The sequence below is a fragment of the Apium graveolens genome, chromosome 2 (assembly GCF_009905375.1).
Source record: "Apium graveolens cultivar Ventura chromosome 2, ASM990537v1, whole genome shotgun sequence".
Classification (NCBI taxonomy): Eukaryota; Viridiplantae; Streptophyta; class Magnoliopsida; order Apiales; family Apiaceae; genus Apium; species Apium graveolens.
Window position 1 is genome coordinate 114,290,503 of NC_133648.1, and position 10,772 is coordinate 114,301,274.

The following is a 10,772-nucleotide window of genomic DNA, read 5'->3' on the forward strand; positions in this document are numbered from 1 at the left end:
CAAGTTAAAAACTTGAAAACACTATTCATAGTCTTCTTCTTTGATTAAATGAAGAAGATTGAGAAGGAATTAATGGCTTAAACTCATGATATAGCCCTAACTAAGCATGAAGATGATTAGGGAATTTACTCACCAATTTAGGAGGCTTGGATCTTGAGTTTTTGAATTCTTGCCCATTTGCAATAGTAAAAGCCGAGAGCATGATGAACCATGCCTTGGTTTCTTTTTGATTTTGATGAAAATGATTTTGCTTGGCTTGGTTGGCTTGTTTTTGTGTTTGATTTAGTAAATTACCTAGTTGCCCTTGATTTTGTGTGGTTAAAAAGTCACCACATCTCCTTCCTTTTTTGTCATGCCTATGTCACCTTGCACATGTCATAATGCTCCCACTTGTCCACACCTTGTGGTTTGATGATGTCACAATCCCTGGCTTCTTGTACAAGCTTGTCTCTTGGTCACTTATTTGTTTTACGGTTCGCTTATCTTTCGTTCTCGTTTATCGTTTGAGGGATCATACCCGGGATCTTATTACTTAGGTTCCCTTAACCTTTCTCAATATATTGTATTCCTTTTATGATCCTCTCTTATAATCCTTTAATTTAAATCCTTTTTATCCTGTTACCTTATACTCAATTCTTTCCGTATCTATTGGATTTCCGGGAAAATCAAAGTGTTCGGAATTGGATTCTGACGATCTTTACATACACTTATATACCACATAGAGTACTAATAATATCCCAGGATATCCATATCAGAACCCCTACATAGTGTGGCATGAAAAGTTTTCTCATTCAGCAAAAACACTATTCATAAGGGTTTCAAAATTTTCCAAAAATTGGGGTTATTACACTATTGTGCCAAAGGATGAGCCAATAGAGTGGGATAAATTACCAATTCTTGACTTCAACTTGCCAATTCTCACCAAGCCAAGAAGGACAAAATCAAGGGCAGTCAAGAAAGTGAAGCTGTCACCTCTCAAATCCAAGGCAGTAGTCAAAGCTCAACTCAAGATCAACAAGGGAGACTACTTGTACTTGTGTGACATCAAAGAATTCTCAGACCTAAACCTTTATCTGGAGGAGCTGGATGAGGTAAGGGCAATTGATGCATACAGAAACCTACCTGAAAGGTTGGTATTCAAGTACAAAGGAGGAAGAGTGATTCAGTGGCCTCTTCACAGGATACTTCAAGAAAGCCAAGCTGTGTTGATCAAAGTCTATTCATCCTTCAAGAAAAACTTTGGGTTTAATGTAACTGCAAGAAGATTAGTATTGAAGAAGATTGAAGAGCTAAGGAGTGTTAGAGCCAAAGATGCACTACCCAAAACTCTTAACATCCCATACACAGGGAGAAGAGTGCATCTAAGGCCCTACTGGCTGATGGAATTCATGGATGACAAGGGTGTGAGAAGATTCTTTAGATTAGAAGACCAATTGAGTATCTCTAGCAATGAGACTCTCTTGGAAATGCAAGAAATGTTAGATCTCTCAGAATCTGATGAATTAGAATTCCACAGACAGCTCCAGAATCAAATTGAAGAAAACAACAGAAAGCTTGGAAGAAGATCCAGACCTTCAAGAAACTAGAAAAATCTGCTCAGGCTAGAGGAGCATCTTGAACTGACTGTGAGCCAAACCTTGTATATCCTGTTTAAATTGAAGCACTCTCAGTTTTATCTACTTATCTTTAAAGATATATGTTTAGAATGTTTTGTTATCATCAAGTATCTCTTAATTTATGGCTACAATTCCAGTTGACATAAATTGGGGGAGATTGTTGTGAATATGTTGTGTACTTGATGATTACCTAAACAAAACATCTAAGTAAATTTTACTTAGTGAAATAATGTAGCACTCGATGGATAAGAATTATAGTCCCGACGGATAACTCGTTTTAGTCCCGACGGATGAGTAACTTATTATCCATCGAGTGAGTAGCTTATGTAATAATAAGTTTGTAGCACAGTGTTGTATGCACCTTTGTATAGAATCTGTAGTAGTATATAAGTCATGTTGACTTTAACTAGATATGCAGAATAGGTTGATTAACTGTACATAAGCAATGTCTTGTAATTCTGTATAAGTGAAATGAAGTCAAGTGCCAAAATAGCTATCAACGGATGCTTAACAAAGCTTCGACGGATGATCAAATGACTTTCAACGGATGTTTAAAATAGCAGTCGACGGATGATCAAGCAAGTCATCGACGGATGATCTGAAAGTCGACGGATGATCATATCAAGATTCAAATATCAGTTGAACAGTGAAAGCTGACACACAGCCGTCGAGTTGGATACAAACACACTGTGGAAGCCCATTAACTGGGTAATAGAGGACGAAAAGCAGCAAAGATCAAGACTGTTAGATTTTATATTTATTCAATTCTTTTGACTTTGTAATCTTGGTAATATATAAACCAAGAGAGTAGCAAATAGAAAAAGACTAAGAGAGCTAAGAAACAAACACAGAGAAATCTTTGTAAGCACTATCTTTAGCATTTCCTGTGTTCTTAGTAGTTCTATTTTGTATAAGCAGCTGTGAGCATTTCTGCATACAGAGTCCTCTTGATATATTAAATATATCTCTGGTGGAAGTGTTTAAATCCACCAGAAAGTTTTTAAAGACTCTTGTTTTTAATTACTCTTGTTTTGATTCATTAAAGTTTATATTCCGCATTGTGCTAATCAAAACAAATATATCTATAATCGAGTTGAACATTTTTATTTCAAGAAAAAGTTCAAGAATTCCATTCAACCCCCCTTCTGTAATTCTTGCTATATTGTTAAGGGACTAACAAAGTATATTTTCACTCAAAAGGAGTTGAATATGAGACAAAGAAGATGGTTAAAGTTGATCAAATATTATGATTGTGCGATAAACTATCATCCTGGAAAGGCAAATGTGGTAGTAGACGCTCTAAGTCGCAAAGAAAGATTGAATATGTTAACGTCGTCAGAGGAATTGATCAAGGATTTTGAAAAAATGGAAATAGAAGTACAGACTCCAGAATTTGGAGGTGAATCAATATATGCGATGTCATTTCAACCCGAAATTTTGGAGAAGATTCGATGTTGTCAAGAGCAAGTGATGAATCGCGAAAAGGATAAGTTATCAGGAGAAGAAATCAAAGCTCAAAAGGATGAGAATGGAATATATAGTGTTAACTCACGTATTTGGACACCTAATGTCGTGGCGCTAAAGCACGAGATTTTGCAAGAAGCGCATAACTTGAGATTTTCAATTCACCTTGGAAGTACGAAAATGTACCAGGATTTAAAAGAGAGTTATTGGTGGCCAAACATGAAAAAGGAAATTGTGGAATGGATAAGTAAGTGTTATACGTGTCAAAGAGTAAAAGCGGAGCATCAGAGGCCAAGTGGATTACTTCAACCACTAGACATACCAGAATGGAAATGGGAACATATTGCAATGGATTTCGTGGTAGGATTACCTAAGACCAAGTCTAATCATAATGTGATTTGGATAGTAATCGATCGATTGGCAAAGTCAGCACATTTCTTGCCGATAAATGAAAGGTTTTCATTGGAAAAGTTGGTCAAATTGTATTTGGATTAGATTGTGATGCGTCACGGAGTTCCTGTATCTATCGTGTCTGATAGAGATCCAAGGTTTAACTCGAGATTTTGGAGACAATTTTATGATCATTTGGGAACTAAGCTAAAAATGAGTACGACATATCATCAGCAGACTGACGGACAAAGTGAAAGGACAATTCAGACAATTGAGGATATGTTGCGAACTTGTGTAATAGATTTCAAAGGAAATTGGGACGATCATTTGCCGTTAATTGAGTTTTCCTACAACAACAGTTATCACGCGAGTATTGGCATTCCGCCATATGAAGCGTTGTATGGAAGAAAATATAGATCCCCTACGTATTGGGACGAAGTTGGTGAGCGCAAATTAATTGGCCCAGAGCTAGTTCAACAAATGAAAGAAAAGGTGGAAATGATACGAAAAAGATTAGTTGCAGCTCAAGATCGACAAACAAAGTACGCAAATCGAGAAAGAAAAGATGTGCAATTCGAACATGGAGACAAAGTCTTGTTAAAGATGTCTCCTTGGAAAGGTTTAACCAGATTCAGAAAGAAAGGGAAGTTGAGTCCTAGGTATATTAGACCATTTGAAGTATTGCGACGAGTTGGAAAGGTGGCATATGAATTGACGCTACCTCCGCAAATGCAACATCTATACAATGTATTTCATGTGTATCTTTTAAAGAAGTATAATGCTAATGTGAGCCATGTGATCGAATTGGAACCAGTGGAAATTCAACCAGATTTGTCATATGTGGAACAACCAGTTCGAATCTTAGACCGAAAAGAGAGGACACTTAGAAATAAAGTTGTACCTCTAGTCAGAGTGTTGTGGAGAAATCCAATAGTGGAAGATACAACTTGGGAATTAGAAAGTGAAATGAAAGAAAAGTATCCCCATCTATTTGCTTAGACTAGATTCTGGGGACAGAATCCTTTTAAGGAGGGTAGATTGTGACGACTGAGAATTTTGCGACGTAATTAAGTCAATAAATATGATTTATGTGAAGTGAATATAAAATATGTGATTAAGTGATGATTAATTGTCTTTATTGTATATTAGTATCTGGGAGCGTAGATAGATGCGTTCCAATTTAAAGAGTCAGCTTAGGAGTTAAGCTGTGTTGTCGGGCCGTCAGGTAGAACGGAACCCGTCCTAAAAAGGGATTAAAGTATTAAAAATGTGAAATATGTGTTATTATGTGAAATGAATGTTTAAGTAAAGTATTGTGTTCTAGTGACGTGTCGGTCGGTAATGATATTGTGAAACGTAATTGAAACGCAGGCAGAACGTGACCCGGTACGCGAAAAGAGGAATAATGATAAAAAGGGAAATTTTATGATCAGACATAAGTTGTGATGTGTGAGTATACGTGCTTGCTTGTCTGTATGCGTGATTACGTGATCTGTTGATATTTTTAAGGGAATTATTTAATTTAAAAAAGGTTTATTTAACCTTTGCACATTTTTATAAAATTATCTGAGTAAGGTAAAGGCATAAGATTTATTTTGTTATCTCCGAAATAGTCCTAGAGACTTTCTAAAAATGATAGACGGATTTATTTCATGATCGTTGCTTTTTAAAATGAATTTTATGTGTTAAAATGCTATTTTTAGCGTTAGCTTGTAAAAATCATATAAAATCAACCGTATGCTCAAAAGTTTATTATGAGTAATGGTTCGAAAGCTAATTTAAAGATCTACATTTTAAAATTAATATTCATATCACATTCATATTTTCAGAGAGAGCTATCTTGTGTTAAATGCAATCTTTGATAAAAAGAAAAAGAGAAAGGAGAAAAGGAAATTAAAAAGTTTGGCACATGACCATTTTACCCCTGCCATCTTATAAAAAAAACCACCTCCCCACCCATTTTCTTTCTTTTCACCCGGCCACTCCCTCATTTCTCACATTCTCTCATTCCTCTCTCTCTTTTTCTCTCTCACTCTCGAAGTCTCTCTCTCTCTCTCTTTTTCCTCTCGGTACATCTCTCTTCTTCACTTGATTTTTATGGATTCTTCCATAAAACTTCATCCTTGTTCCATATATAAGCTTTGATTCACTTGCATGTATGGTTTGGTACTTGCATGCGAGTGTATGTGTGTGTGTATGTTTAGGTTTGGTTTTTACGGAGTTCTTGTTTTATAAAACCAAGATGATGTGATTTTGTAATGATTATGTCTTGCATGTGTTTGTTGCTGTGATTTTTAGAAGTAATCGGGGGTTTTTGAGGTTGGACACCCTCGAATGAGGGCACCACCGTGAAGCCACCGCCACCGGTGATGAACTCCGGTAAACCGGTGGTGAGTTATGATGTGTAAACTGAACTCTAGACTATATAAACTCGAATTTTAGTGTTTGCATGTGGTGTTTTCGATAAAGCCGAATGGGTTTTTGATTTTAAAAGAAATTAAGTTGATTTTTGATAATGAAGTTGATGGTGGATAGTTGTTTATAGAAAGTATAGAATAATTAAAATTAATTAGTGATTTATAAACTTAAATTGATGCATGCATGTTGTGATTTAGGTGAAATTCGAATTCTTGGATTTGTGTTAAGAAATTTAGTTGGTTTAACTGATAAAATGACTGGTGAACGATGTGTTATGGAGATTGTTAGATAACTTTGGGATAGAACGAAGTATGAAGTTGATTTAAAGTATGCATGTTGATCTATATGGTTAGGTCCGAATGATTGCTTTGTGTCAAGAAAGAAATTAATCAAATAAAATTGTGTGATTTGAAATTGGTGTTGATTGGTCGATAATTGTTGAAATAAAGATTATAATTAAGCTTGTTTTTGGATTTAGAGTCATGCATGTAGAGATAAGTGAATGCATGTACGGTTAATTGGAAAATTCGACTAAGGTTTTATGTTGCTAAGTGATGATTTGATGTAAATGAGTGTTTGATATAATGAAGAGATGAATTTGAATTGCATGTGAGCATGTATGTATGTTTTGGTTCGAATTATTGTTGATAAAGGAAAGGTGTTAGTTTAAATGTTGGATTATGCTAAGATTAAAGTTGCATGGTGTAATTTTTAGAAATTTGGTTATATATATAAGGTTATGGTTCGAATTTTGATGTTAAAAGAGAGGAAAATGATTCTTTTTAAAGGTTTTTGATTGTGATATATGTTTATGTGAGCTAAGGTGGAAATTGATTGATTTTGTAGTTCATATTTACAAGAAGGCCGAATAGGCAATATGAACTTAGAATTAAAACTTGATTTGTGGTAATCAAAGAATGATTGGGTTTGTATATGTGAATATCTATGGATTTGGTTGTTTGATTGTGGTATGTGATTCGAATTAAGGAATAAAAGAAAAATGAACTAAGTTGATTGATTTTAAAAGCTATAAGTGATAGTTATGGTCGTAAAGATTTAGTTCTGAATGAATCGTGTACTCGTATGAGTTATAATCGTTAGATTTGAAGTATAGTCAAGGTTAAGCGAGTATAAGTTGATTATTGAGTATATAAAGATATAAAGGTTATGAGAAAGGAATGTGTTATGTGCTATGTGCATGTGTGTATAAGCTATACTCGTATAGTTCGAGTCGAGAGTATAATCGAGCTATCGTATTGAGTGAACTGAAAGGAATATGTCCTAAGTCCAATCATGTATTAGGATTTAGGAATAACTTTTATGTAATCTGTTTTGATTTCATTGATATTAATAAAAGACTTGTTTTGTTTTTATTACGGGCTCTATCTATTTAAGTGTTTAAATAAGATATACCATAGTTTAGAGTAAAGCTTTTTATGGATTATGATGAGATCATAATAGTGAGACCTAAAAAGATGATAACTCTAAACTTAAATAGTTCCTGGTCATAGGATTACTAACTGGTAATTAATAATCCGCAGAGATCGGTACATACTATGCTTGCTTCATTATGAAGGATGTCTGTTCTCATAGACATTTGTGTGGTGACACTATAGCTAGTATGTAGGTGCTTATTATGGAATAAGTTCACTGAACATGACTCGCACAGCTGAACAACTGATGGAGTTCACTCACGTGTCAGCAGTTGTTCATATAGTGATAGTTGTACAAGTATTCTTAGACTTGAGGTCATCATAGTCATCTTGTGTACACTGAACTATGCTTTGGTTTAGTTCTTAGTCTCCAGGGACAATTATTAGGGCTCTTCTGGGTATAGGAATTTGTACACGAAGATAGTGTATGATCAATAAAGGATCTACCCCTTCCAGTGAAGGGAGCGAATGTTCAAGGCTGATCCACTTATGCTAGTTCAGGAATCTCTGGCCAGAGTAAATGAAATTAGAAAGGAGTTTCTAATTTGCATAGAACTACGCATAGTAAATGGTAAGTAAAGTGATTGAATTAGATAGGCTTGACACGAGATCCATGCCTTGTATTTAATCGGGACATTGTAGGGTAGAAGGAATTTATTGTACGGTAACTATTCACTGACAGGTTCTTGGTATTCTAAGTAGTGAATTCATATTATCCGGATAGTCGCGATATGTTGAGAAGCATCACTCACGATGTAGAATAAATGTGATTAATTAATTAATCATATTTAATAAATTAGAGAATTTATATAAATAATGATAAAATAGTTTTATTATTATTTATTTCTACTACCGGCTTAATATTGAACCTACAGGGTCACACCATAAAAAGAGAATGATTTAATGGTGGAGGAATTAATTAATAATGGCTAAATAATTATTTATTTATGAAATAAATAATTAATTGGCAAATTTAATAATTGATTAAATGAGATTTAATTGATTATAAATTAATTAAGAAAAGTTCTTAATATTATTAATTAAAGGATTTAATTTTTGGAAATTAAATCAAGAGAGAGAATTATTTCTAAAGTGTTTAGAAAAAGGATTAATGATTAAAAGGTGTTTTAATTATTAATGAGAATAATTAATGGGATAATAATAATAATATTTATGGGAAAATTTCAGCTGAAAATTTTGCCTATAAATACACTATTATAGACCCTATTTTATTCCAACCCACATCAAACCCGAAAACCCAAAAAGTTTGGAAAACCCAATTCTCTCCACCTCCTTCCTCCTCCTTAACATCGTTTTCTTGGTGGATACCGGTGGAGTGCTTCACACTTGAGGAGCAACTGCTAAGGATCTCTGATCGTTGTCTCCGAATTATTTTTAAAGGTTAGATTCGATCTCTCGAATTTTTATTCACGATTTATATGCTTTTATTTGGATTTTGTATGTGTAAAAGTGTTTTGCCATGACCCCGCTGCGTTAAAAATCCAACAATGGTATCAGAGCATAGGTTGTATGCATATAGATCTGTGGTAAAAATTTCAGAATTTTATGTGCTTGTATGAATTAATTATGATTTTTATAAGTTATATTATGGTTTAATTTTGTCTGATGAGAAATCGTTTCTCAGAATAATTTTTATTGTTGATCTGGGTTCTACAAGTGTTGTAGATCGTCTGGGTATTTTTTTCATAATTTTATGATGTATAGATTTTTTATTATGAATTTTTGAAGTTATTGTAATTAAATTCGTAATTAAATAAATCATATATATATATTATTTGTAAGTATATATATGTTTACATCTGTAAGTTATCTGCTCTGCTACTGTTACTCTGTTGTGTGGCTGCTATCTGCAAGGAGGTCAGGTCTGACATGCACGTTTTTCGAGGAGAAAAACAGGCGGCTGCTTAATAAAAAAATAGGGGTGTAACGCATTCCGGGAATGCGTTACACACCTGTGGCGCATTTACGGAATGCGTTACACCCTTTAATGGCTTAAAAGGGGTGTAACGCATCACCGGAATGCGTTACAGCCCTCTGTTGATATTAAAATTGATTTTCTGGGAGTTTCGTAACTCCGTTTTGGGCGTGCAATATACCGTTGGATTCGTTTTTCGAGACGGATCTAATGGAGTGATCAATTTTAGTTTATCTAAAAGTTTTGAACTGTTTATATTTCCATGAAGTGTTTTAAAGCTGTTTTTGACTGTTTTAATTGCTTTTAAATGCTTCATGTGATACATAGAGATGTATAATGCTTAGACTAATGTGTTAGATGATTTAACATGCCTACCTTTACGTTTATTCATGCTTATATATGTGATATATGCTTAGTTTATCATGCGATGATAGATTTAGGTGAACTTAAATGAACATAAGGCGTTTGTTAGACAACCTAGTATAGTGAAATTGTTTCATAACCTTAAGAATAATATTATGAATACAATCATGAGATTCTTGTGTTTGTGAAACACGTAATTGAATATGAATTTTCGATATGAGAGAAAGGATGATTTTGTCAACAACAGATTTCTATCTGTAAGAAAGGGTTATTAAGTGACGCCTCTTGACAATGCTCCACCCGATCTGGGAATCATCTGATTATTGATTATTGATTTGAAATATTTAATTTAAAAGGAAGAATCTCTTTATAATATGATTATGATTGTAACGTAATATAATCCCTCTAAAATTAAATAATATCAAGTAGTAATTGGCCAATGATACAACGGGCTTGTGTTGGTCATAGCCTTCCAACATGGTAGAAAGTAGTTCTTATTTTTGAATCATTGTCGTTTCGTGCCACAGCCGAGGGCTTTGATTTCGAAATAAGAAATACTTGTCTATTACATAGAGATGTGTACATTGAATAAGAAACTAAAGGTCGTTACGTGCCATAGCCGTGGGCTTTTGGGGACTGATTCAATTGTACGGAATGTTGGGTTAGACTTGACTTAGAATATTGAGTTTATCGTGCCACAGCCATGACTCAATTATTCAAGAGGCTAAAGTTTGATTAGGGAATAACATTAGATGTAATTGACAAGAGTTGTCTGCTTATTGAACATTACATGGCGTTTCGTGCCACAGCCGGGGTTGTGTAATGGAATGTAGGATCCCTATTCCCACTAGCATTATGAATGCTTAATTTTTCATGTAGGGGGTTGAATAAATTAGGAAAACTAGTGGGAGCCACTTATGAATAAAGACCCGATTCGTATAGTGTTTTGAAATGAAATCGAATATTTGCTAAGTGTTGTTATGTGTTTATCATTTTCAGATTTACTTTGTACGTTATGTCTTCTGCACTATTACTCAGGAGCATATTAGATGCTCACAAATTGACTGGTCCTAATTATGCTGACTGGCTTCGAAACTTGAGAATTGTTCTCAGGATTGAGAAGCTGGAATACGTGATTGACTCACCTAAGCC